This window comes from Eulemur rufifrons, chromosome 20 (genome assembly GCF_041146395.1).
Source record: "Eulemur rufifrons isolate Redbay chromosome 20, OSU_ERuf_1, whole genome shotgun sequence".
NCBI classification, from domain to species: domain Eukaryota; kingdom Metazoa; phylum Chordata; class Mammalia; order Primates; family Lemuridae; genus Eulemur; species Eulemur rufifrons.
Genome location: NC_091002.1, coordinates 23,907,473 through 23,930,579, shown reverse-complemented (window position 1 = coordinate 23,930,579; position 23,107 = coordinate 23,907,473). Strand labels below are relative to the sequence as shown.

Here is a 23,107-nt window from a genome sequence, read left to right as displayed (position 1 = left end):
CCCAGACTGGGTAATTTACAAACAGTAGAAGTTTTTTGGCCATGGTTCTGGAGCCTGAGAAGGCCAAGATAGAGGGGTTGTATCTGGTAAGGGCATTCTTGCTGCATCATAATGTAGTGAAGGGCATCATATGGTAAGAGAGAATGTGTGCAAGAAGGGCAAACTTGCTTTTATAATAAACCCACTCTTGAAATAACGAATCCACTCCTGCAATAACATGAATCCATTCATAAAAGCAGAGCCCTTGTGACCTAATAACCTCTTAAACTATTAATATTATGTTGGGTATTAAGTTTCCAACACAGGCACTTTAGGGGACACATACAAATCATGGTCACCATGGCCATAAAGGGACACTTGATACATAGGCAAATCCTGATTTGCTTTTATTAGCTGTTTGACCTTGGGCCAGTCACTTCACTTCTCAGAAGTTCAGGTGAATCTGGTGAGTAAAGGAAAGATTCATCAATCAGATCTTCCTCATGAGACAGAGATTTTATTCTGCCTCTTCTCTATACCTTATACCTCACCTCTAGTTTATAAGTCTGAAGGCCCTCTGGTGGAAAAGGCAGATATCCTAGAAAACCTGGAACATAGTTTGAGTTGAGAAGTTGGGGATGAATGGGCAGAATCTACCCAAAGTAGATCACCCAAAGTAGCTGATGTTGCGGAGGAGAAGCTCATGATATTTTGATGATAACCTATACCCTTCCCCACCATAATTGCTGACACTTGTTCTGGCCAGATTGAGTTTATTTCTGCCCTTAAACTGACAGAGCACATAAGACCCCTACAGAACTAAAGCATGGATTTGTCGCTCAGTCTCCTTTTCCAGCCAGAAACTGCATAAGTGCCACTTGACATCCCTGTGTGCCCCTCAGTGCCACTATACTGAGCCCTGTATGTCTCACTCCCTTTTTCCTACAGCTCTGTGCATCTACCCTGTAGGTTGGAAAAAACACTATGTATGGAGACTGTAGTGATGGGATCCAAGCTCATTTCTGCCTTCAGTTTACTATGTGACCTCAGCCAATTCATTTCATGTCTCTGGCCCTTCTGTAAGCTCCAGTGCGGATATCTTCAGCCACTTTTTTTGATTTGGGATTTCTTCTCTAAGGCCCAAACTTCATAACACAGCCTTTTTCCTTGTATCTGTTCCCCCAAAGCTCCCCACTTCTTTCAATCTAGAATATTAGTATATGCCCACACATCATTAGCTTCAAATTCACTGCCTTCAACTGTGAGGAGAATAGTCATTTCTCTAGCTGTTTTTATTGGTTCTAAGAACTGGCAATTGATGTGATTATTAGAGTGGACAGACCCTGGGGATCAGGTCCACCTAACCCCAGAGATTCAGCAAGATAAGATATTTCCAAGATGGTTAGTCTAGTTCAGTACAAGCAAACATTTGGCCCTGGGCATCCAAGATATAGTAGAGGAAGAAGGGGCAGGCACTGAGCTAGGCAGTTGACATACTTTCTTTCCCCCATTTATCCTCACAACTCTGAGGTAGGTGATTTTAACATTTTACAGCTGTGAGATCTTAAGTTTTAGAGAGTACCATTCAATTGACAGTGACTGACTCATTGAGGATGCAACTGAATATTCCTTGCTTCCAAGAAGGGAAGAGTGGTAGAAGAGGCAAACAAGTAAACACAGTGATCAAAGCACTAAGGCTATCCAGTTTTGGTGGCGGAGCCAGGGCTCAACCCAGGTCTGTCTGCATGTTGTTTCTACTAAACCATGCTGTCTGCCTTGCAGAAATGTGGGGAGAGCAGCAAGCACAAGTGGAAGTGTAGGCTGGTAGGCAGCCTCTGGAGAATGGCCATTGGTGGGGAGGGCTGGCCTTGGATTCAGAGCTGGGCTTTATAGTTTTAGGAGGGTCCTGAGAGCTTAGGCAGGTGACCAAGGCAGGGGCTCTCACATGGACCTGGGCCTATTTGTAGAATAAAGCACCTGATTTTGTTCCCTGTAGAGGGTGAAACCTAGGTGGTCAGCACTGACCATATCCTGGAATACCATCAGAGCCCCAGAGTTAGCTATGGTATAAGAATAATAGGGAGGAAGGGTTGATATCCAGGCCTTATGGGTGAGAGAGTCAGAATTAGTCTAAGAACTGGATTTGAATTGCTGAATCCCATCTGAAATGATAGAGCTAGGATAGGCAGTAAGAGGCAAGGTAAGGCGAGGGACTTTAGAGGCTGACAGAAGCTAATCTTTAGGTTAAAAAAATAAGCCTTATTAGATCTACAAGTTACTTCAGCTTAAAAACTTGAACCATTTGCAAATGCTGGCTCCTTTTCCCAGAGACCCTGTCTTCCTTTTCCTCTGATCATGGCTAGCCAGGCATGCCATGGCTAGCTCTTGGCTATAGCATCCTTCAGTCCTCCTGTATCACATTGGGCCCTCTTCTGTAAAGCCCCTGATAGTGCTAGGTTTACTTTATCTTTATCCACCAGACCTGAAGTTCATTCTTAGGAAAAACTCCAAACCCCCACCCTTTTACCTACAGTTTTCACTTAACTGAGCTGAGCTGAATCCCAGCTAAAATTCACAGATTCTTTTTTTTTTTTTTTTTTAACCTGGCTATCTGCTTTGTGATTTTAATTTTTGGGTAAAATTGGCATCATCTCTCAGGTCTTGGTCTCTCACTGTGGAACTGGGGTATGAGGCCAAGTTTGCATTTGCAAAGCATTGTCATTGCTTTTTGAATACCTATTCAAAAACTAATATGGGAGTTTGAAATTTGCAGTTCCAGCCTCCACATCAAGGACACCTCCAAAGTCGTTCTCTACTGTGTGAAGTCTGGGGGATGTGGGATGTACCCTGGTTAGGAGTAAGAAGACTGGTCCTGGCCCTGCCACTGACTTCCCTCTGTGACTTTGGACAGATCTCCCTGCTCTATCCTACCTCCCTTTCTATAAAGGTGGGGCCCTTCCAGTTCTGGTTTCATCAGGGGCATGAAAGCCATCTTCTGTACAGTCTCAGTTGCACAGAGCACTGTCTGGCCCAAGCTTTGGTGTGTTGGTTACTGATTATAAAGCCTTAGATTCTTGCTTGCAGCTCAAGAGGGGGAAGGGGAACCATCCAACTGTCTCATTAGCATGGAGAAAAGAAAACAGTAATTACTTGTGCCTCCCTTGATAATTCCTGCAGGGTTCGTTCTTCTAGGGAAGGAGGAGGGGAAAAAACCAGAGACAGCTTCAGCTGAGGAAGGAGAAATGCGGTTAGCTGCCCAGATAATGCAGAGGGAAGAATGATTGTCTCGCATGTCTGTTATGTTCTGTGGACCTTCCTCCAAGCAGCCTGGAAACTGCCTAGATTGAGTTTCATCTATGTATGGCATATATTATGTTCTCATACATGGACATGGGTTGGGCTCAAGAACCCTAATATCACCTGTCATTGAGAAACCAGCTGTCCCCTAGGGCCTCCTTTTTGATATGCTGGGCATCCTAACACCTGTCTTTTGTGGGGAGTTAGGGGAGGGTTTTACTGAACCATTTTGTGTCCTGGGTACATTTCTGTTATGTTGTGAGGTCATCTTTTTAACCTCCACAGCAACATAACCAGTTGGTTTATTATGCCGGGGCATAGGCATCCGTATAGTAGAGCCAGTCACAGGAGTCAAGGTCAGATATCCTTGTGAGTGGGAGGAGTCTGGTAGAACTGCAAGACCATGGGGTTTGGTCAAGGCTGGGATAAGCAAGCCTTACAGAATGATTGAGGCAGTTTCAAGGCTGAGAGGTTAGGAGCAGCCAGAACAGAGCTAGCAAGGAGATTGGCAAGCTTGGCTTGTGGGACAAGGGCCATTTGTCCTGTGCCAGTCTTTTCCTCTGTGTGTGTGGGCAGTCGTGAGCCCTCAAGTGCTGACTGACTGTAGCAGAAGTGGGTTGGAGGCTGCCTTCAGGTGAGCCCTGCCTGAGGGAGCCTGGAGCTATTAGCTCTGATTATCTCCTGGCTGCTCACTCCTGCCTTGGTTGCCACCCCAGAGGCCTAGAGAACCCAGCTTGCCCTTTCCTTCCTCCCCTGAGGAAGATACCACATCAGCAGCACCTCTTTCAGCCAGTCTTCCTGCCGGCCATGGGGCTTGCTTATTCTAAACAGCAAGGGTTCTATAGGAACATGCTATTTTTTTTTTTTTTTTTTTGAGACAGAGTCTCACTCTGTTGCCCAGGCTAGAGTGAGTGCCGTGGCGTCAGCCTAGCTCACAGCAACCTCAAACTCCTGAACTCAAGCGATCCTCCTGTCTCAGCCTCCCGAGTAGCTGGGACTACAGGCATGCGCCACCATGCCCGGCTAATTTTTTCTCTATATATTTTTAGCTGTCTATATAATTTCTTTCTATTTTTAGTAGAGATGGGGTCTCGCTCTTGCTCAGGCTGGTCTCGAACTCCTGAGCTCAAACGATCCGCCCACCTCGGCCTCCCAGAGTGCTAGGATTACAGGCGTGAGCCACCGCGCCCGGCCGGAACATGCTATTTTTAAAAAATTTGTTTTACAAATGTAGGAGAGGATTTCTTCTGTCAAAATCTTCCTTCTTCTGCCCCCCTGAAATGCTCCCTTTCTCCTGTCCCAGGCCTTTTGATTACATTTTGATGTTCAGGCCCCAGGCTTCCCATAATTTTCTCTCTTAATTCACTTCCTGGCTCCTTTCCCTAGCCTCCAGCTGTAGATTCCTGGTTTCTGTATAAGTACTCCTATAGCATGCTGTCCCATTTATTTCTCTCAATAACCTATTTATGAAGCAGGAACCTTTTAAAACAAATGTAGGAAACTGAGGCATAGAAGATAAATACATTGCCTAAGGTAACAAATCTAGTGAGGCAGAGCTAGAATTCAAATCCAGGTGTCTCTGATTCTAGTGCTCTTTACCACTAAATTACCTTACTGTTATTTTCTCTAAGCAATATTTGACTTCTAGTGGTTCTTGGTGTCTACTTGCACCCGTTGGGATTTGTGTGCATGTAGTTTTTGAACTTTATCTAGTCTTGGTTGGTGCCTGACTGTTTTGATGGAGGTACAGACAGTGTGACATTGTGTCTGCCATAGCTCTTGCTAATTCTTTCTCTCAGGGCAGATCACTTTAACTGAAAAGGTAGTACAACTCACTGTTTTTTAAAGAGACATCTCCTTATTCCTTCTTTACTGCTTCATATCAAACCAGTCATAGATTTAAACAGTTAACCTGTTCTTGTCAGTCTTGTTTGATCCACCTTCAGAAAATCCTTCATAAGAGCAGATAGGAGCACCCTCATTTTACAGATCTAAAAACTAAGGTCCAGGAAGGTGAAATTGAATTGTTCAAGGCCACACAGTGAATTAGAGGCAGAGCTGGAGCTAATTCTTAGGTTTTCTGACTCTCAGCCTACTATTCTCTCTAATTTAGTAAGAAGGAGAGATACATGCATATAATGTGCAGATCAGACCTAAAGAGAATTGAACTGTAGATCTAGAGGTTTCTGAAGGGACCTTGCCTCCTCCATCCACATCTTCACCCCAGGTGAATTCCACATTTGAGGGATTTAGCAGAAAGGGAGGAAACACTTTCCTTTAGAACTCAATGAAGCTTTCATGACAGGGAGCTATGGGGAAGGATCTAGAGGATGTCAGTATCCCCTTATCCATGAGGAAGGATAGATTCCCAGGGCTTACTAGCCTGGAGTAATGCTAGTAGGGAGGAAGCAGTGGCAAGAGGAAGAACCTGCTTGTCTTCTGATCTCTGCAGGCTTGAGCCTCAACCAGGCAGGTGTTGGGCTGGGACAGGACCTTAGTGAGGACTGAGGATGAAAACCCTGAGGAGCTTGTCCTTAGGTGCCTCACTTCACATCCTGCTGACAGTCCAGGATTTGGACAAGTAAATTTCCTTCATTTAAAATTTATGAAGAGGAATCCCTACTACTGCTCTAAAAAAAAAAAAAAAAAAAAAAAAGTCCTTGGTTTTGGAACCAGAAGGAAAAAGAAACCTTTTCCAAAGTCTAGGCCTTAGACATTTCATTCCTGCCCAAGCTTCTCCTTCCTTACCTGCTCTCCTTCAACCACCTTTCTCTCCTTCCATTTCCTCTGTTTCCTGTCCAACAGCTCTTCTTAGCCTTTCTCTCTTCACTTCTCCCCTAACTCGTGAAAACAACAGTAGGAAAGGACACCTCAGCCAACAGATTAGTAGCATATGATTTATATAGCTACAGGGGCTGAGACTCAGAACATGGAGCTTGAATTTTGGACCTTACTTTTTAGTCCTCAGAATAAGAGTTGATGGGGCAGGTGTTTATTTATTTATTCACTCACATGTTCCCCAAATACTTAGTACCTCCTACCTGCCAGGCTCCTCTATGTTAGACACTTGTGCTGTCACAGTGATAAGACCCCAATGACAGTTGTATGGGGAAGATATAGTAGTAACCACCCCCCAAATCAAATCATTGAATTTTGAGGTAGAAAGAACTTTAGGTTTTCTGCTCTTCCTTTCATGTTGCCATGTAATGAAGTAAGGTAGACCATAAAGTAAGGGAAAGCACATAGACTTTGGAGTAAAATAAAGCAGACCTAGGTTCAAATTCTAGCTCTGCTACATACTACCTGTTTGACCTCGAATGGCACACTTATCCTGCCTGTCTTCAGTTACCTTGGTTGTAAAATGGGCATGCCATCACCTACTTCACAGGGTGTTAACGAGGATTAACAGTTTAACACCTAGCCCAGTGCCTGTGTAGGGTATAGCAGCAGCCCTTGTCTTTCTCTCACCTAAATCAGGGACTGGTGTAAATCCTTGCTCCTTCTGTGAGCTTCTGAGGTCCACCCCAGGTCAGATTCATTTCTTTCTCTACTTTTACGATTCATAACACTCTGAACTGTTAGAGCCTGCCTGATATTCTTAGTAGTCCTTTTCAGGAAGTTGCTACAGTTCCACCATGACTGCAGAGTACCTAAGGATAAGGACTGTTCTCAATCATCCCTGCATCCTCCGTAACACCTAATTCAGAGCTCTTTACAGAGTAAGGCCACTATCAGGAAATATTTTTTGACTGATTGGATAGAAGACTCATGTATGTACTCACTGTTTTTCAGCTGACAGAGTTGTTAAAGACCTGGCTGGGAGACTCCCATCCTAACTCTTGCCCTTTCCTCACCTGTGATAACATTGATTCTCACAGAATCCCTATGTCGGTAGTGTGGAAATTATATCCCTGTTTTGCAGATGAGCAGTCTGGAGCTCAGGTTAGAATCCAGGTCTCTTGTCTCTTAGATCCAGACTGAGATAAGAGTAGGAGGAATGGGAACAGAAATCTTTAGAACTGACCAGGTCTCCATACTTTGGAAGCAGTAGGAATCTCTACAGGGAAGAAGGGGAAGAGAGGAACTGTATTCCTGAGGCCTTAGCTGATGGTGAGGCCAAAACTGAATGTAGCCACAAGCCAGAAATGTTTCAAGAACAGGGCAGAGAAAGAGTGGTGAGAATGGGTTCAGGATAAATTCATAGATTAATTAGGCCTTGAAGATTAAGAAGGGTTTGTATAGGTACAGATGAAGAAGGGCATTCCCGTGAGAGATCGTCATGGATGAAAGTATGGGGGCTGGAAAGCCCGCGGTAGAGGTAAGGGCAGGTGATGACTAGATCATGGCATACCTAGAGAGCAAGGCTGAGATGATTGGGAGCCATTTTTGAGCAGGAGAGTGGCATTAGGACCGTTAGTCCAGCAGTGTGGGTCCAATGGATTGGAGCAGGAGAGCGAGGAGAGACAACTATAACCTTCTGTCCTTGTAATGTCGATAAATTTTAAGAAATATCCCAGAAGTGCAGGCAAGAGAAAATGTGATCCTGAACCAAGGGGAAGTTGACCCAGTAGGGAATAAAGAAGAATGGTTTGGATATAGAGTTCTTAGAGCAAAAAAAAAAAAGAGAGAAAAGAAATATCCCAAAAGGATTTGGCAATTGTGGGAAGGAGGGGTTTAGAGCATGAACATTTGGAATCTAAGTACCTGGGAGAGTGGCTATATCATTTGCTGAGCCATGGAGGCTGGGAAGTAGGACATGAGTTCAGTTTGACTGGCTGGGTTGGAGGTGTTGATAGTCCGGTCCCCTTACAACCCACCCCCTGGTGCCTCTGCCTTGTCCTTTGACCTGGAGCTGCAAAGATCCTTCAGTTCCGTGTGTTTGCTGCATTGTTCCAGGCCTGGAGCCCCCCATGATCCCTCCGCTGATGTCTTGGAGCAGCTCCCACTCCCTCTCTGAAATAAGACAGTGCTTAGCCCAGTACTCAGTCTATTTCCAAGTGTGCAGTAAAAGGCTATTAAACGGCTGTTGTTGTTATCATCGTAACTTTGAGATCACAGTAACTAGAGATTAGAAGAGCCTTTGGAACCAATTGGCTGAAAGACTCTGGAGTCATTCAGCTTGTATTCAGTGTAAAGCCTGGACTGCAAGTAAATAGAAAAGGACGTCAGGCTGGGTGTAAATGGGTGGGGGCTCTCACCTGTGTCAACTAGAACTAGAGAACACGTTTTTGCCCTCTGTTTTTGAGAAGTGGTACAGTGTGTGGTTTAGAGGGCAAGCCCTGGATTTGGACTTCGAGGTTCAAGTCCCAGCTCCACCATCTATTAGCTGTATGAATTGGGCAAATTTACTAAACTTCTGCGCCTCAGTTTCCCCATTAGTAAAATAATAATACACCAACCTTCCAAGATTGTTGTAAAGATTAAATGAGTTAATACCAGTAAAAGGTTTAGAAGAGTGCCTGGTATGTGCTACTGTTCTCCTCATTCCAGAGTCACCTCTACCCCACATTTCTGAGAATATATAGAAGTTCTCTGTTTTTCACTGTCTTCACCCAGCAGAGGAGGAAGGCGAGCACAGAAACCTGAAGCAATCTCAGAGTGCTTGAAAATGTGTCTCAGCTAGGGTCCAGGTTATATAAGCCTGGAGGAACCTGACCCAGGAGTGAGACAGAGTAGAGTTGTCTAGAAGACCTGAGTTCCACTCCCAGTTTTACCACTGATTTAACTTTGATCTTGGGCAAGTCACCTGACCTTTGAGCCTTCGTTATCTCATATGTAAAATAGAGAACATAAATAGTTCCTCCATGGGGCTAGTATATGCTTCATTCTCCCTATCACTCCATTCTAGCTGTATTGGTCATCTTATTCCTTAAACATACCAAGCTTATTTTTGCCTAAGTATAATGGTAGAGAGCCTTTGCACTTGCTATTCTCCTTCTCTAGAACACTCTTTCCTCGGATTTTTGCATGTATTACACCCTCACTTTATTCAGGTTTCTGTCCAGATGTCACCCTTTGGAGAAGGGACTTCCCTGACCATTTCATCTAAAAGTAGACTCCGCTTTAACCCTTGTTATTCTTTCTACCCTTACCTTGCTTTATTTCATAGCACTTAGCACTACTTGAAATTATATACTTAAAATAATTAACCTGTCTTTACTAGGATGTAAAATGTGTGAGGGCAGGAACTTGAATGCCCACACTGCCCTGAGTTCATGCCTGTTCTGAGCAGGACACCTAATGGTCTTCTCTCTCTGTTGTAGGTGAGCCTTGTTCCCAGAGGCAGCTGGTGCTGACTGTGTAACCTAAAGGAGGAAATAGCTGGCTAAGCACAGCCTTGGTACTGGTGAGTGAGGGTGCCTGGGAAAACTCTGGACAAGCTTGGGCCAAGATAGAGGGTAACTAGTTTGGGGATTAGTTTTACCTTTAGTACAGATAACTCACAGGTGATTACTTTCCTATTCTATGTCTAAGAGATTGGATGTTGGCTTAGGCAACGTCCTGAACTGGGAGAAGGGTTGAGATTCCTTTCCTAGAATTGCCATGAGAATATCTGGCATCATTTGCCATGAATAAGGCAGAGCTGGCTTGCTTCCTCCTTGCTTTTGCTGGAGGTTATCTGGGGACCTGACAGCTATACCTGTCCTCCCTTAAGCTCTTTAATGTGGTCTCCCAGCCCTTAGAGACTTTTCTGACTTTGATTTCTACTGTGACCTATCAAGCCCATACATCAGTTTCAGGAAATCCTATGGTTTTCTCAATCCTGCAAAATGTGATCATGGAAAGTGATGAGGATGGAGTGATAGAGTAGGGCTTGAATGAAGGGGAAAGTCAGGGGAAGCTCAAAGGGAGGACCACAGATGGTGAGAAGGGAAGGAAAATCAATACATTAAGAACTTACTATGTCATGGATCCCATTTAATCTAGACAACCCCTCTCCCTCTTTTTTTTTGAGATGGGATCTTCCATTGTCGCCCAGGCTGGTCTTGAACTCCTGGGCAAGTGGTCCTCCTGAGTAGCTGGTATTACAGCTACTTGCTACTGCACCTGGCTCTAAAACCCCATTTTATAGATGAGGAAATTGAGGCTTAGGAATCTGAAATAATTTGCCCAAGGTTCACACCTGGGAATTCACAAAGCTGATGTTAGGACCCTGTTCTAACTATAAATACCATTGTTCTTCCTGACTTGGCAGGCTTTCCTTGGGCTGCTAATCTCCCTGTAATTCTGATTTTTCTTACAGAGTTAAAGAAGACAGACCTCCTTAGAGATTGAGGAAGGGGATTCAGTTGAGGGACCCAGCAGAGCAGGTAGGAGTTGGGGGTCCCTCTGAGCAATGGTATTTCTGAGAGGGCTAATAGTCTGAAAGATAGGAAGAACCTTCAAGCAGGCAGAGGCTGCTGTGACTGGAAGGAGAAGAAAACATCTGTAACACATGAAGTACCATAAACACTTGGTCCAGCACAAGATAGGGACCTGAAGAGCTGGGTTGAAGTTAGGAAAAACGGTTTTAATCTTGTCTCTCCACGTGTGCCCTTGGACAATCTTCATTTCCCTACTTGTACAACTGGAGTGCCTCCCTGTACCCCTACATGTCTATTGTGTGTGTATCAACCATGCAGGGATGTTATAGATAATCAAATGAGAAATGCATGCTGAGAGTCTTCATAAATTGTAAAGCAGCATGAATGAAACGGGAAAGTGAGAAGAAAGCATTATAAATATGTCTGAGTTCCTTTTGTGTGGCTGTAAAGGAATCCCTGAGTCTGGGTAATTTATAAAGAAGATAAAGTTTATTTTCTGATGTCTGGAAAAGTTCAAGATTGGGCATCTGCATCTGACGAGGACCTCAGGCTGCTCCCACTTCTGGTGGAAGGTAAAGGGAAGCCAGCATGTGATCTCAGCATGAGCAGAGATCACATGGCAAGAAAATAAGGAAGAGAGGGAGGTGCCAGGCTCATTTTAACAATCAGCTCTCCCAAGAACTAATAGTGAGAACTTACTCCCCTCCACTTCCCTCCCAGGGAGGGCATTCATCTATTAATGAGGGATCTGCCCCCAATGATGTAAACACCTCCCATTAGGCCCCACTTCAAACATTGGAGATACAATTTTTACAAAAGGTTTGGAGGGGTCAAACATCCAAACTGTAGTAGTTTTGGGGCACCTCAGTCCCCAAAGGTAAAAGGGGGAATTTTTCTTTTAAAATTTGCTCTGTAAATTTTCTCCCATGCCCTTCTCCTCTCCTTCTGCAGGCCCAATGCATAGCTCAATCTTCCACAAGGAAAAGGATTCTGGGGCATAGATGACAAAGCCAGGCAGCATTGGCATCCATAATTTGCAGGGTGCAGGTTTAAGTGCATTCATAAACCCTGGCTGCAAGGCTACTGCTGGCATAGATAATTAAAGGAGTTTTCAAGAGCCATTCCCAACATGAGTCGCCACTAAGTGACTAGTTCCACTGAGTTGTTACCTTGTTCCCTGCTGTCATCTCAGAAGAGGAAGGCTATTCTTATTTTGGCCCTAGGGTCCCTGCCTGCTAGTGGAAAAGGCGCTTACACTATAGCCTTATATCTTATGGAGGCCATGGTCATTTTAGTTTTCCTACCATCTTGCTTTCTCCCTTGGCTAATGATATGTAGGCCATTTTCTTCATACTCTGTTTAACAACACCCTGTTCTTCCCTCTGTCTGCCAGAGGGTGCACAGAGGGGTTTGGTACCCATCTGGTAATCTTGGGCTCCACATTGGCCAGCTCCAACCTTCCCTCCTACTCCAGGCTTTTGCTGCCACCTCTTTTTGTCTTAATTAATCTAAAGTTCTGTAGCTTCTGGCCTTTCCCTGGCCTTGGTGCCAAGCTTGGATCTTATTTTTCCTGTAACAACTACCCTATGGAAAAGTTACAGTATTGACTGTTTTAAAATATGAATGGTTCCATGTAAATGCAGATAAGTATATAATATATAGGTATCTATATAATAGCTTTTATATCTAACAGCCTCATTTTTCCAGAGCCGAACTAAAAAATGAGGGTAGCAAAGTATTGTCATCCTTAAGCCCTTGTACACCGCTAATTTATTCTTATTTTTACGTGTTGTTGTAACAAGTTCGCATTCTGGTTTCTAACCCTCCATAAAATTAAAAGCAGCATGTAAAAAAAGGAAGAGGAGCTGCTACATTAATAGCAGCTAGATGTGAGAGCTAAAAGCTGACAGTAAGGGGAGGGGTGAAAGAAGAATGATGAGAAGTTAAGACAGCAGTCTGGAGGCCATTTAATTTAGGAGCAACAGCACTACAAACATCTATGTACTCTAGTAAGGTAGGGGTGGGGCTAGGTAATTTCTGTGGTTCTAGGTTCCTCTTGAAGGCCAGAGTTATCAGAAAATGTTAAATTGATTATAGTCTCTATTAATATATTATTATTATCAAGCACTATGCTGAATGCTCTACCTAAATTTATTTCATTTTCATAGCAACTTGGGAGGTAGGTGGTGATATTCTTGTTTTATAAATTATTTGAGACTTAGAGAGGGACGTGTAGGCAGTGATTGGAAGAGCTAAGCTTAGAACCCAGAAGAATCTGGCTCCAGAGAACCAAGTTTTTTCTATTATCCTACATTGGTTCTTTCCCTATGACCTAAAGCCCTAGTCCTTCTCGGCATCTTGGGCTAGTATTATCTCCCTCACCCCTTTTAAACTCATTCTCCTATATAAATTTTTCTTTTTGGAGACATTTGTTCGTTGTGTATTTGAGCAGCTATCATGTACCAGGCACAGTTTCAAGTGTTTGAGATGTAGCAGTGCATAAAATAGGTTTTCTCTCTTGTAGTTTAAATTCTAGTGAAGGAAAGCTGGTAAACAAATGAATAAATATGAAGAAAAATAAAGCAGGATAAGGGAATAGGGAGAGACTGGATTATCATAGAAGGCCTCTCTGAGAAAATAAAATCTGTGCAGAAATCTGCAGGAACTGAAATAGTAAGCTATGAGTATATCTTGGGGAATATCATTCCAGGCATGCAGAGTTCAGCAGGTTAGAGGCCCTGAAACAGGCTTGTGTTCGTTGTGTTTGAGGAACAAAAGCAGGCAGCCAGTGTGGCTACAGATGAAATAAAGCAAGGGGGAGAGTGGAATGTGGAGAAATCATAAAGGTAGATAGGGACCAGATCATATGGGGTTTTATTGAGTGAACTAGGAAGCCACTGTAGAGTTTTGAGTAGAGGAATGACATAATACAACATCAATTAAAAAGAAATCTCTGCCTGGTTGCACAGCTAGGATTTCTAATACAATGTTGAATAGCATTGGTGAAAGCAGATGACTTTACCTTGTTCCCAATTTGAGGAGGAAAATATTCTGTCTTTCACCATTAAGTGTGGTGTTAGCTGTAGGGGAGTGTGTGTGTGTGTGTGTGTGTGTGTGTGTGAGAGAGAGAGAGTTGGGGAGGGGGGAAGAATGACTTTTATTAGGCCAAAAGGAAGTTGCCTTTTATTTCTAGTTTATTGAAAGGTTTTATTATGAATGGGTGTTGGATTTTGTTGATTTTGTGGGTTTTGTCCTTTATTCTTTTAAGATGGCATTACATTAATTGATTTTCAGATATTAAACCAACCTTGCATTCCTAGAACAAATTCTACTTGATTGTAGTGTATAATTATTTTATATGGTGTTGGCCTTGATTTGCTGAGGGATATTGGTCTATAGTTTTCTTTTGTTATCTTTGTCTGCTTTTGGTATCAGGGTAATTGTGGCCTCATGAATGAATTTGAGTATTCATTCCTCCTCTGTTTTCTGGAAGAGTTTGAGGGATTGGTAATATTTCTTCTTTAAATGTTTGATAGAATTTGCTAGTGAAGCCATGTGGGCCTGGGCTTTTGGGAAGATTTAAAAATTACTAATTCAGTGTTTTTTCTTGTTATAGGTCTACTTAGATTTTCTGTTTCTTTTTTTTTTTTTTTTTGTTGAGACAGAGTCTCACTTTGTTGCCCAGGCTAGAGTGAGTGCCGTGGCGTCAGCTTAGCTCACAGCAACCTCAGACTCCTCGGCTTAAGCGATCCTACTGCGTCAGCCTCCCGAGTAGCTGGGACTACAGGCATGCGCCACTATGCCCGGCTAATTTTTTCTATATAGATTTTTAGTTGTCCATATAATGTCTTTCTATTTTTAGTAGAGATGGGGTCTCGCTCAGGCTGGTCTCGAACTCCTGACCTTGAGCAATCCACCCGCCTCGGCCTCCCAGAGTGCTAGGATTACAGGCGTGAGCCACCGCGCCCGGCCTTCTGTTTCTTTTTGAGTCACTTTTGATAATTTCTGTCTTTCTAGGAATTTGTCCATTTCATCCAAATTATTTAATTTGTTGGTAATTTGTCTTCTTTCTTTTTCTTTAGTCTAGCTAAAGGTTTGTCAATTTTGTTGATGTTTTCAAAGAACCAGCTTTTGGTTTCATTGTTTTTCTGTTCCATTGATTTCTTACTTTAATCTTTATTATTGTTTCCTAATTTCTGCTTGTTATAAATTTAGTTTGCCTTTTTTCTAGATTCTTAAGAATTAGGTTATTGACTTTTGAAGCACTGTGCAGCCTAAACCAAACTCTTTTCAGGCTTGACTACACCTAGGGGCTATCAGTTTGTTCCTCGTGATGTAGTAGTCTCTGGTGAAGTATCTGAAACTTCAGAGAGGGCCTAATTCTGAAACAATAAGGGGAGACAAGTGGTCTACAGTATATGTGTATTACCAACAGAAAGGGGGCTAGGGCTAGACCTGTAGCTCTGGGCAGCTGGGATCCTACCTGCCCTTAAGTCAGCACTGGACAGGCAATGAGGCAGGCCTAAGCTTCGAATACGAGATAGGGGGTGGTGTGGCAGGAAGTCAGGTAACACACAGCAAGCCAGAATTCCCCAGGCTTCTGAGGAAGGTTGCATGATACAGCTCTGGAGGAGACTGCTGCCTACCTCATGGACTTCAGAGGCTTCAAGATGTTTTGGGGGGCCTTACTGAACACCTGTGTTACCAATGAGATTTTAAGCAGAGATTTGATTCCATTAAATAAGGCTTAAAATGCAGGTCCCATAGGTAACATTGTGGTGGGAGCAATGCTTGGGCTTGCTGGGCACACACTTGCACCCTTTAGTTTCCTCATCTATAAACAAAGAATAATAGTTTCTACCCAGTCTACTGTATAAGGCACATTTCAGATAAGTGCTATATAAAGCCATTAGGTACTGTACAAATTTAAGGGGCTATTAATGTTAGTAATTATAGTGATAGGGACCTGGGACAGAGTCTGAGAAGGTCCAGGAGCAGTGGCAGTGCATCATCATTCTTCAGGGTATAGGGATGAATGTCTGACAAAGGTGGACCTGGTAGCTTAGAAAGGCGGAAGGCTCATTATCTGCCAGTGTAATCATCGTATGGCTCCTAGAGGATTCTATGTGTGGGGGTGGAATTTGAGGGAGGCCACCAGAAGCACCTGTCCCTATTCACTCCCTACCCAGGGATTTTGGCCATACTTTATTACTTTGGTTCCAGAAACAGCTGGCTTTCTTGAGGGTTGCTGTCACAGCAAACCAATAAGGTCCAGCTTGCTTAGGGGAAAAGAATAGCGTGCAAAGGGCTCTGGGCACTATTGAGTTCTGGGTCCCCCTGCTTCCTTCCCCAGGTTCTATTAAAACTAGAGAGGATCTTTCTGTCCCACTGGAGCAGCAGGCCAGAGCAAGAGATCAGCCAAACAGAAGAGGGACTGACAGGTTCTAACAGGTCAGATCAGCTAGAGGGCACTTCTAAGGATGTTGGCTGTTGCAGTGAGACAGGGTCCTGAGCTTAAGAATACAACCAAGAGATCAAAATTTAAGGTGGGAAAACAACATATGAGGCAACCAAAGTCCATCAGCAGCTATGGTGTCAGAACCCAGAGATGAGGAAGAGATGAATAAAAGGAAATTACCGTCAAATGGGGCGGATGCAGGGGGGGAAAAACACCCATTTTATGAAAGACCTCATTAACACAAAGCAGAAATTGCTTCTTTGGAATTATCTGTCATTTTGTATTATCTGAGTCTCCACTGTCTACCCCTCCCCTCATTGCCACCCTCTATACCTGCAGTGTGTCAGGAATTACTATGCTAAGTGCATAAGGCAAGAGACTAAAGATACCTGTGGTGTAACTGGTCTTTGGGAAGATTAATTAGCTATATCTTTCCCACCATTTTCGTATATTCTTTAAAACCTTAGGCCATATGATGTTGGGGGAAGAGAGGAGGTTTTAAAGCCACATTTACTAAGATTTAGGTCTTTGCTCTGACATTTATTTTCTGTGTGACTAACCTCTCTGAGTTGTAGTTTCCTCATCTGCAGAATGGGTGTAATAATACCTACTTTATATGGTTATTGTGTTGCTAATAGGATATGATGAAAAAACTGCCTGTGCTGTATTAGTGTTCAACCACTGGTGATTGGAATAAATTCTGATACTAATGTGTTCAGTGTCACATTGAAGTAGGAGAGTATGGTAACCCAGGCTTTTAACCGTGTTCCATTAACTCTCAACCTTGGGAAAGCATTTTATCCTTGGGCCTCAGTTTCCTCAGTTCTGCAAAGAGGGAATGATGTAGAAAGTTGATCTGCAGTTGTTAATGTCTCTTCCTATTCTGTGCCTCCAAAGGCACATTGCCCTGTGGTCCAAAGGGATTAAAGAGTCAAGAGGGACCTAAGGAGGAGCCTCAACTTCGGTGCTGCTTAAGGCTGCAGCAGGGGCAGTTAAAAAGAAAGAGCCATCATCTACAGTGAGAAGGTGTTAGAAGTAGCTAGAAGTCTGCTGCAGGGGCAGTGACCTGCCTGCCACCCAGCATTTGGAAAAGAAATATCCAAGAGAAGATCATAATGGCTTGGAAGGTTGGAAACTGAGTAGCTAGCAAGTGTGAGAAGGACCATGACGCATAGGATCTAGTTTGTGCTCCATATTACTGGGTGTTCCCAATCAAGCTGTTTCTCTTTTTTTCATCCTCTGTATCCCCATCTATGAAAATGAGTTAGGCAGTGTATTCTCCAAGGTCCTCTCCAGGGATGATTTTCTGAAATTTTACTGTCCACTTCCTTCTGGTTCTTAAGTTGTGTTTGTACCCCAGCTTTTGCTCTTGGTATTGAGGATTTCATTTATATGAGAAGGCTTTTCAACCAGCCAGGCTTTGTTTAACCCTAAAGTATTTAGAGTACTTTTGAAACTACATTTTTAGGCCACTAAGAACCATTCAGTTTTCACATCTAGAATTGCCTTAGTCCACCTGATCCTGAAAGAGAATGCAGCAGAGTAGAAAGACTACAGTACTTGACAGCAGGCCCTGAATTCAGTTCCTGCCAGTACTAACGTAATCTTTCTGGATCATAGCATCATCATCTGAAAGTGGCAATAGTGATAATAGAGTGGACACATACAAAATTATTATGCAGAAGAGGAAAGAAAAAACAGGCCCGAGAGGTGAAGTCACCTGCTCAGGTTCAGGCTCAGACCGGAATCCAGGTCTCTTGTGTCTCATACCAAGGTGGTGTTCTCCTCTAGAACCAAGGTCCGTTGTGCCATATTATGTAGTAGCAAAGTTTGGAACTGAAAGCCTGTCAGCTTTCTTAACGTCTCCGTCAACTGCCTTCTCAATTCCCCTGTGGCGTGTGTCAATAACACAGCCCTTACTTGTTTTAGAAACAAGTGCTCCATAAGCACTCCTATTTGATTTGCTTTGGCTGGTACAGGATACAGATGCTCTTAGAATAGCACAACAGACTTTCCAAATCAGCCCATGCTCATTCTGAGCCACTTGCACCTCTTATCTGCTGCTGGCTGGGGTTTGTCCCCAAGTCTTCCCTATCTGTCATATAAATCACATTTAGTCATCTTTTGCTTTTGCCCTTTCCCTCTTGAATAGAAGTAATATTTATTTAACATTTATTGTGTGCATACTATGTGCCAGGTATTGTGATAGGTACTTTAAATAGATTATCTCTCTTAATCTTTATAATTCCTTAAGCTATTAATAGCTCCAGAGGGGAAAGCTGAGGCTCAGTGCAGTCAGTGAATTTACTGAGGTCAGATATTTAGTCTGTGAAAGAGCTGGAGTTTGAACTCAGGTTCTGACCCCATAGACTAAGCTCATGAGTACTGTATAAGTACCATACTGCCTCCCTGGCCTCTGGCTACAGCCCATCCACGAGGGTAGCATATTCAGGAGTGCCCAAGAAGAGGCATTTGGTGGCCTGGGTATGATGGGAATATCTTCCTTGCCTTCAGTGCATTTTTCCAAGAGTTTCTGCTCTGTTGACCTCAAACCAACTTCTCCAGAACTCAGGCATGGAGCCCAGAGATCCAAGCACTAACAGAGAGGCCAGGTTTCCATCTTCAACATGGAACAGATACTCTAGTAAAGAGCATACTTGTCATTTTCAACATTGAGTGGGAAGAATATCCCAAGCAATAAGCCCCTACTTGTACGCCTAATTCTGAACTGCGGGGAAGGAAAGAGAAAGGGTCTGTACACTTCAACCTTGATGAGCCTCCTCCAGGGACCTAACGGGAGAGGAGATATACATACATAAAAGATTTTAGGTATAAGATTGTTCTGATAGGTTTTCAAATCTGTACTCACTTTTCAGTTTGAAAGCACTTTACCTTCAGAAATAGTACTGTGAGAAAACGGAGGGAATCTGCCTTTATGTAGCAGAATCGGAGACTAGACTCCCAAATCCTTAGTCTTAATAATGCTGGTGAGTCTAAGTCCTTCCTGAGAGGATTCTTTCCCTGACCTTGGGCTTACCCAACCTTCAGTTGCAAAAGGGGCAGGCCCTTAGTCTCTTGTCTGTTCTGAGCCCTCTCTTTTCCAGTTGTCCCCCTCCTCACTGATTTATCCTCAACTGCTAGAGACTTCTAATGAGACCCCTTCTAATGAGAGGTATTTTTAGGCATAGGGTGAGAGGAGTGTTTTTGTCTCTGCATTTTCCCTAGGACCACTTGCCATAAGATCATGAAGTTTTAGGGTATCAGAGTGGGAACGGACCTTAACAATCAAGTTTACCGAGGAACCTTTTATGTAAACAATATCTAAAACAGCTGCTTTGGTTGAAGCAGCAGCAGGAGGCCTAGTGGCTCAGCCTCCCCACTTCCCTTACCAATGACAGCCCTTGAGGCATCTGCCTTAAACCTGCAGGGTTCCCAGGATCACTGTTTGTCAAACAGCACTGACCTGGACCAATGTGCTCATTCTATAATTGTGAAATTGAGGTCCAACAAAGGAGAGTAAGTAATGTGCCCAAGGTCACGCAGTGAATTAGTGGCAGGTGCCTTGACTCTCAGCCTAGTGTCCTTTCTACTACACTGAACTTTCAATTCATAAGTGACTACGTATAATACTTTACTAGCATCTTGTGCTTAGGTGTCAGGCTTCTCTTACCTCTTTACACACCTGGTTCCTGTGAGGTAGGCAGGCCTGTGGATGTGTGTCAGGGCATAATTCTCATACATTTAGCAAGCATGTGTCAAGTTTTGTTTAACTGATTGGTGCGGAAACCAGCAGAAAGAAAGTAGCTGAGAAACTGGATTTAGGTTGTTATTAGAAGAAGGATTGCTGAAATAAGATTACTAAATTAGATCCAAAATTGGTTAATATCCTAATGAAAATTAACCTTGGGAATTATTTTCTCAACTTAAAAAATGCTTTTCAGTTTCTTACACATTAACTTCTAACTTTGTAGAGTTTTAAACGTTCGAGCCCTAATCATTTATAAAGAATAAGTCATACAAAATTCCATTCTCCAAGAGTGTCAGATGACTCACAGATGCATAATAAATAATGTTCTAATACGACTTGAAGAGTCACATAATCATCTTTTTGCCTTATTTTGCAAGTTTGGATAATTTTCCTTAACACACAGCCACTGAAAATAATCAGAACTTTTTGTATTAAAGCCAGCTAGAGCCATCCCAACCCAAGAAGGCAGCTTTCTGCTCAGGGCACAGACCTGACCTCTTTATTAAAGTTTCTGTGGGTAGCAGCTGTCAGCAAGATCTTGAGTTCTCTCGCAGGGGCTTTTGGCCTTTGCTCACCCTAGACTTGTTTCTTCCCCTTCCTCTGGTCAAGGGGGCTCTTTACTTGTTCATGGTTGCCCTTGGGGCCATTATGGATGCAAAGAGGTTACAGAGTTCCACCTGGAGGAAGTTTATTTTGCACACAGAGCCAGTTCTACTCATAGTAAAGTAGGCATCTGATTTTCATTATGCAGTGTTCTCTCTGAACAGATTTTGCCCATCTTCCCATCCCCATTGCTACTACCCAAGGCCAGATCTTAATTATCTGTCGCTGGAACTATTTTAATTATCAATTCACTTGCCTCTCTATGTCTAGCCTTGGTCCCTGAAACATAACCTTTCTCTCTCCCTAGTTTTAAGGCACAGATCTTATTCCTATCACTTCCCTGTTCCTGAAACCTCTAAAATAAATCTAATCTCCTTATCATGACATTCAAGTCTCTGCAAAAACTACACTCCACTTTCTTTCCAGCCTCCTTTTCCTCATGCTCTCTGTTCCATGGGGGTTCATAGTAGGTAGGAATATTAGGGAAACCAACTTTTGGACAGTGTGAAGGAAGAACTTCCTGATCAAGTCTGCCAATGAAGGTCGGGAAACATTCTTTGTTGTGGAGCTATGTTAAGATACAATTTGATAAACATTTGTGCCAGGCACAAGAATAGGTCTTTAGGGATAAGAAGAAGCCAATCACATGGTTAAGGCCTTTGGAGCCCACAGTTGATGAAGAAGGACAGGCAGGTAAAGTAAGTAGACTAAAGTGGTGATCATTATAATTGGAAGTGTGTGGAGTGCTTTAGGAGCTTGGAGGAAGCGAACGCTAACTGAGAGATCAAGTAAGGCTTCACAGAAGAGGTGATACTTGAGTTGGACTTCAAAGATGAGGTATTTGGCAATTGCAGAGGGGAGACTGTAGTTTCCCAGCAAAGAAACCAGTGAGGATAAAGGCACAAAGCCTTACATAGGTGTTTTAGAGAAGGAAAAACAGTCTAGTGTAGCCAGAGTATAAGGATTTCAGGAGTTAGGAGTGTGGTAAGGGTTAAAGTTACTGAAGTAAATTGGGACCAAACTTTGAAGTACCCAGTGTTCCAGGCTCTCATATGTGTGCTGTGTTTCACATATAGCATATAGTAATGATTCATGAATTAAGTGATATGTATTTGTCTATTTGTACATGTATGTAGCTATGGTAGGATGTGTGTTACATTTGAAGAACCATTGAGACAAGGCAAATATCAAAAATTGGAGCCAGATGGACAGGTTAGACCTAAGCTCACCCAGTCTTGGAACTTCTGAGATATTCACCAGTTTCACAAGCATATAAGTTAGTACAGAGTACCAGCATTGGAAGGGACCTTAGGGACCAGAAGTTTATACATATAGCTATTCAGTTATCCATTCAACAAATTCCTGATGTTGCTCTTATAGCTGGGATACAGTAACAAACAAAACAAGGACTACCTTCATGGAACCTGTTTTAATGGAGGAGACAGAAAATGAGTAAATCAATAATTATTACATAATTTGATGTGTTATAAAGAAAGATGAACAAAGATGAAATGACCAGAGAAGACCTCTACAAGCAGGAAGATCATTTCTAGCTGAGAACAGAGCACGTGAAAAGGCCCTGAAGCAGAGCATGTTTGTAGAATACTTAGAAGGCAGCCATTGTGGCTGGTGCAGCACCAGTGAGGGGGAAAGAGGCAGGAGATAAGGTTGGAGAGTGGGCAGCTGAGGCTAGACCATACAGGGCCCTGGGATCCATTTGGCCGATGAGGAAATGAGGCTGGCATGTAGCCAGGGCCACACAAGTTAAGAGCAAGGCCAAGGTTGGTACCATTCTGGTTCAGCTTCCTTTCCTTTGCTCCCTGCCATTTTCTGTCTTTTGCCCAAGATTTACTTGAATCCCATTGAATACCTTCTCACCTACCTAACGTAGCCCTCTTTTCCAGCATTTCTTAGACCCACATTTGCTCACATGACCTGGCGATAGAGTGATTCCTAGACGGTTAAGGCTAGAGAGATCCTTGGACCTGTTTGAGTTTAAGCCCTGGTTTTAGAAACCCAGAGAGAGCAATTGACTTGCCTAAGGCCACTTATCTATTAATAGTTACTGGCAGAATTTGAGTTCCTTTCCCCAGTTCTCCTGCCTCCTTGTGTCTGGCTCTTTGTTTTCTGCATGCTGCCTCCCTTTCTTTAGTTTCCAGCAGAAGGGAGTCAAGTTGTGACCCACATATTTGGTAAGAGCAGCTAGCATTCCAGGGCCCTCTGCCTCCTGCCCTTACTTTAGCTTTTTATTTGGTTTTTGTCATCTGAATTTACTGTTTTATTTGGGCCAGTGTCTTTGAACTACCACCCTCTGCAAAGATAGCAGGTTGCTACTTCTGCACCCTTTTTCATGCTACCCCCACACCTGAACTGGCAGCCCCCTCTTAATCACCGGTCTGTATGCAGGCTTGCCTTTGAAGCCCAGCCCCAGTCTTATCCCCAGAGAGGCAATGTGGAAGAGGGTAAAGTTTGGAGTTGGATATATTTGGATTCGAATCCCAACTTTGGCACATACTGGGGCCAGAGTAATCTTGGACAAATTACTTGACTTCTGTGAGCAGTTTTCTCATCTATAAATGGGGCTGTTATTAACTGCTTCATGGGGTCACTGGAAGGATTATTTAAGGTATTGTATGTGTACACACTTTAAGCATTCTGTAAAGAGAAACTTGGATTTACTCCTCCTTAAAGGCCCCTCCTGAAAGCCCTCTCCCTTTT

General features: G+C 43.2%; 1 protein-coding gene across 2 annotated transcripts in view; it reads left to right on the top strand.

The window, feature by feature from the left end:
- RALY (RALY heterogeneous nuclear ribonucleoprotein) overlaps nucleotides 1-23,107 on the top strand; it is an 81,611-nt gene that overhangs the window by 23,366 nt on the left and 35,138 nt on the right. For both annotated transcript variants that reach the window (XM_069495573.1, XM_069495572.1), the window contains exons 2-3: nucleotides 9,540-9,622; nucleotides 10,520-10,586. The gene's annotated coding sequence lies outside the window, so the exon portion shown is untranslated. The remainder of the gene's footprint in view (nucleotides 1-9,539; nucleotides 9,623-10,519; nucleotides 10,587-23,107) is intronic.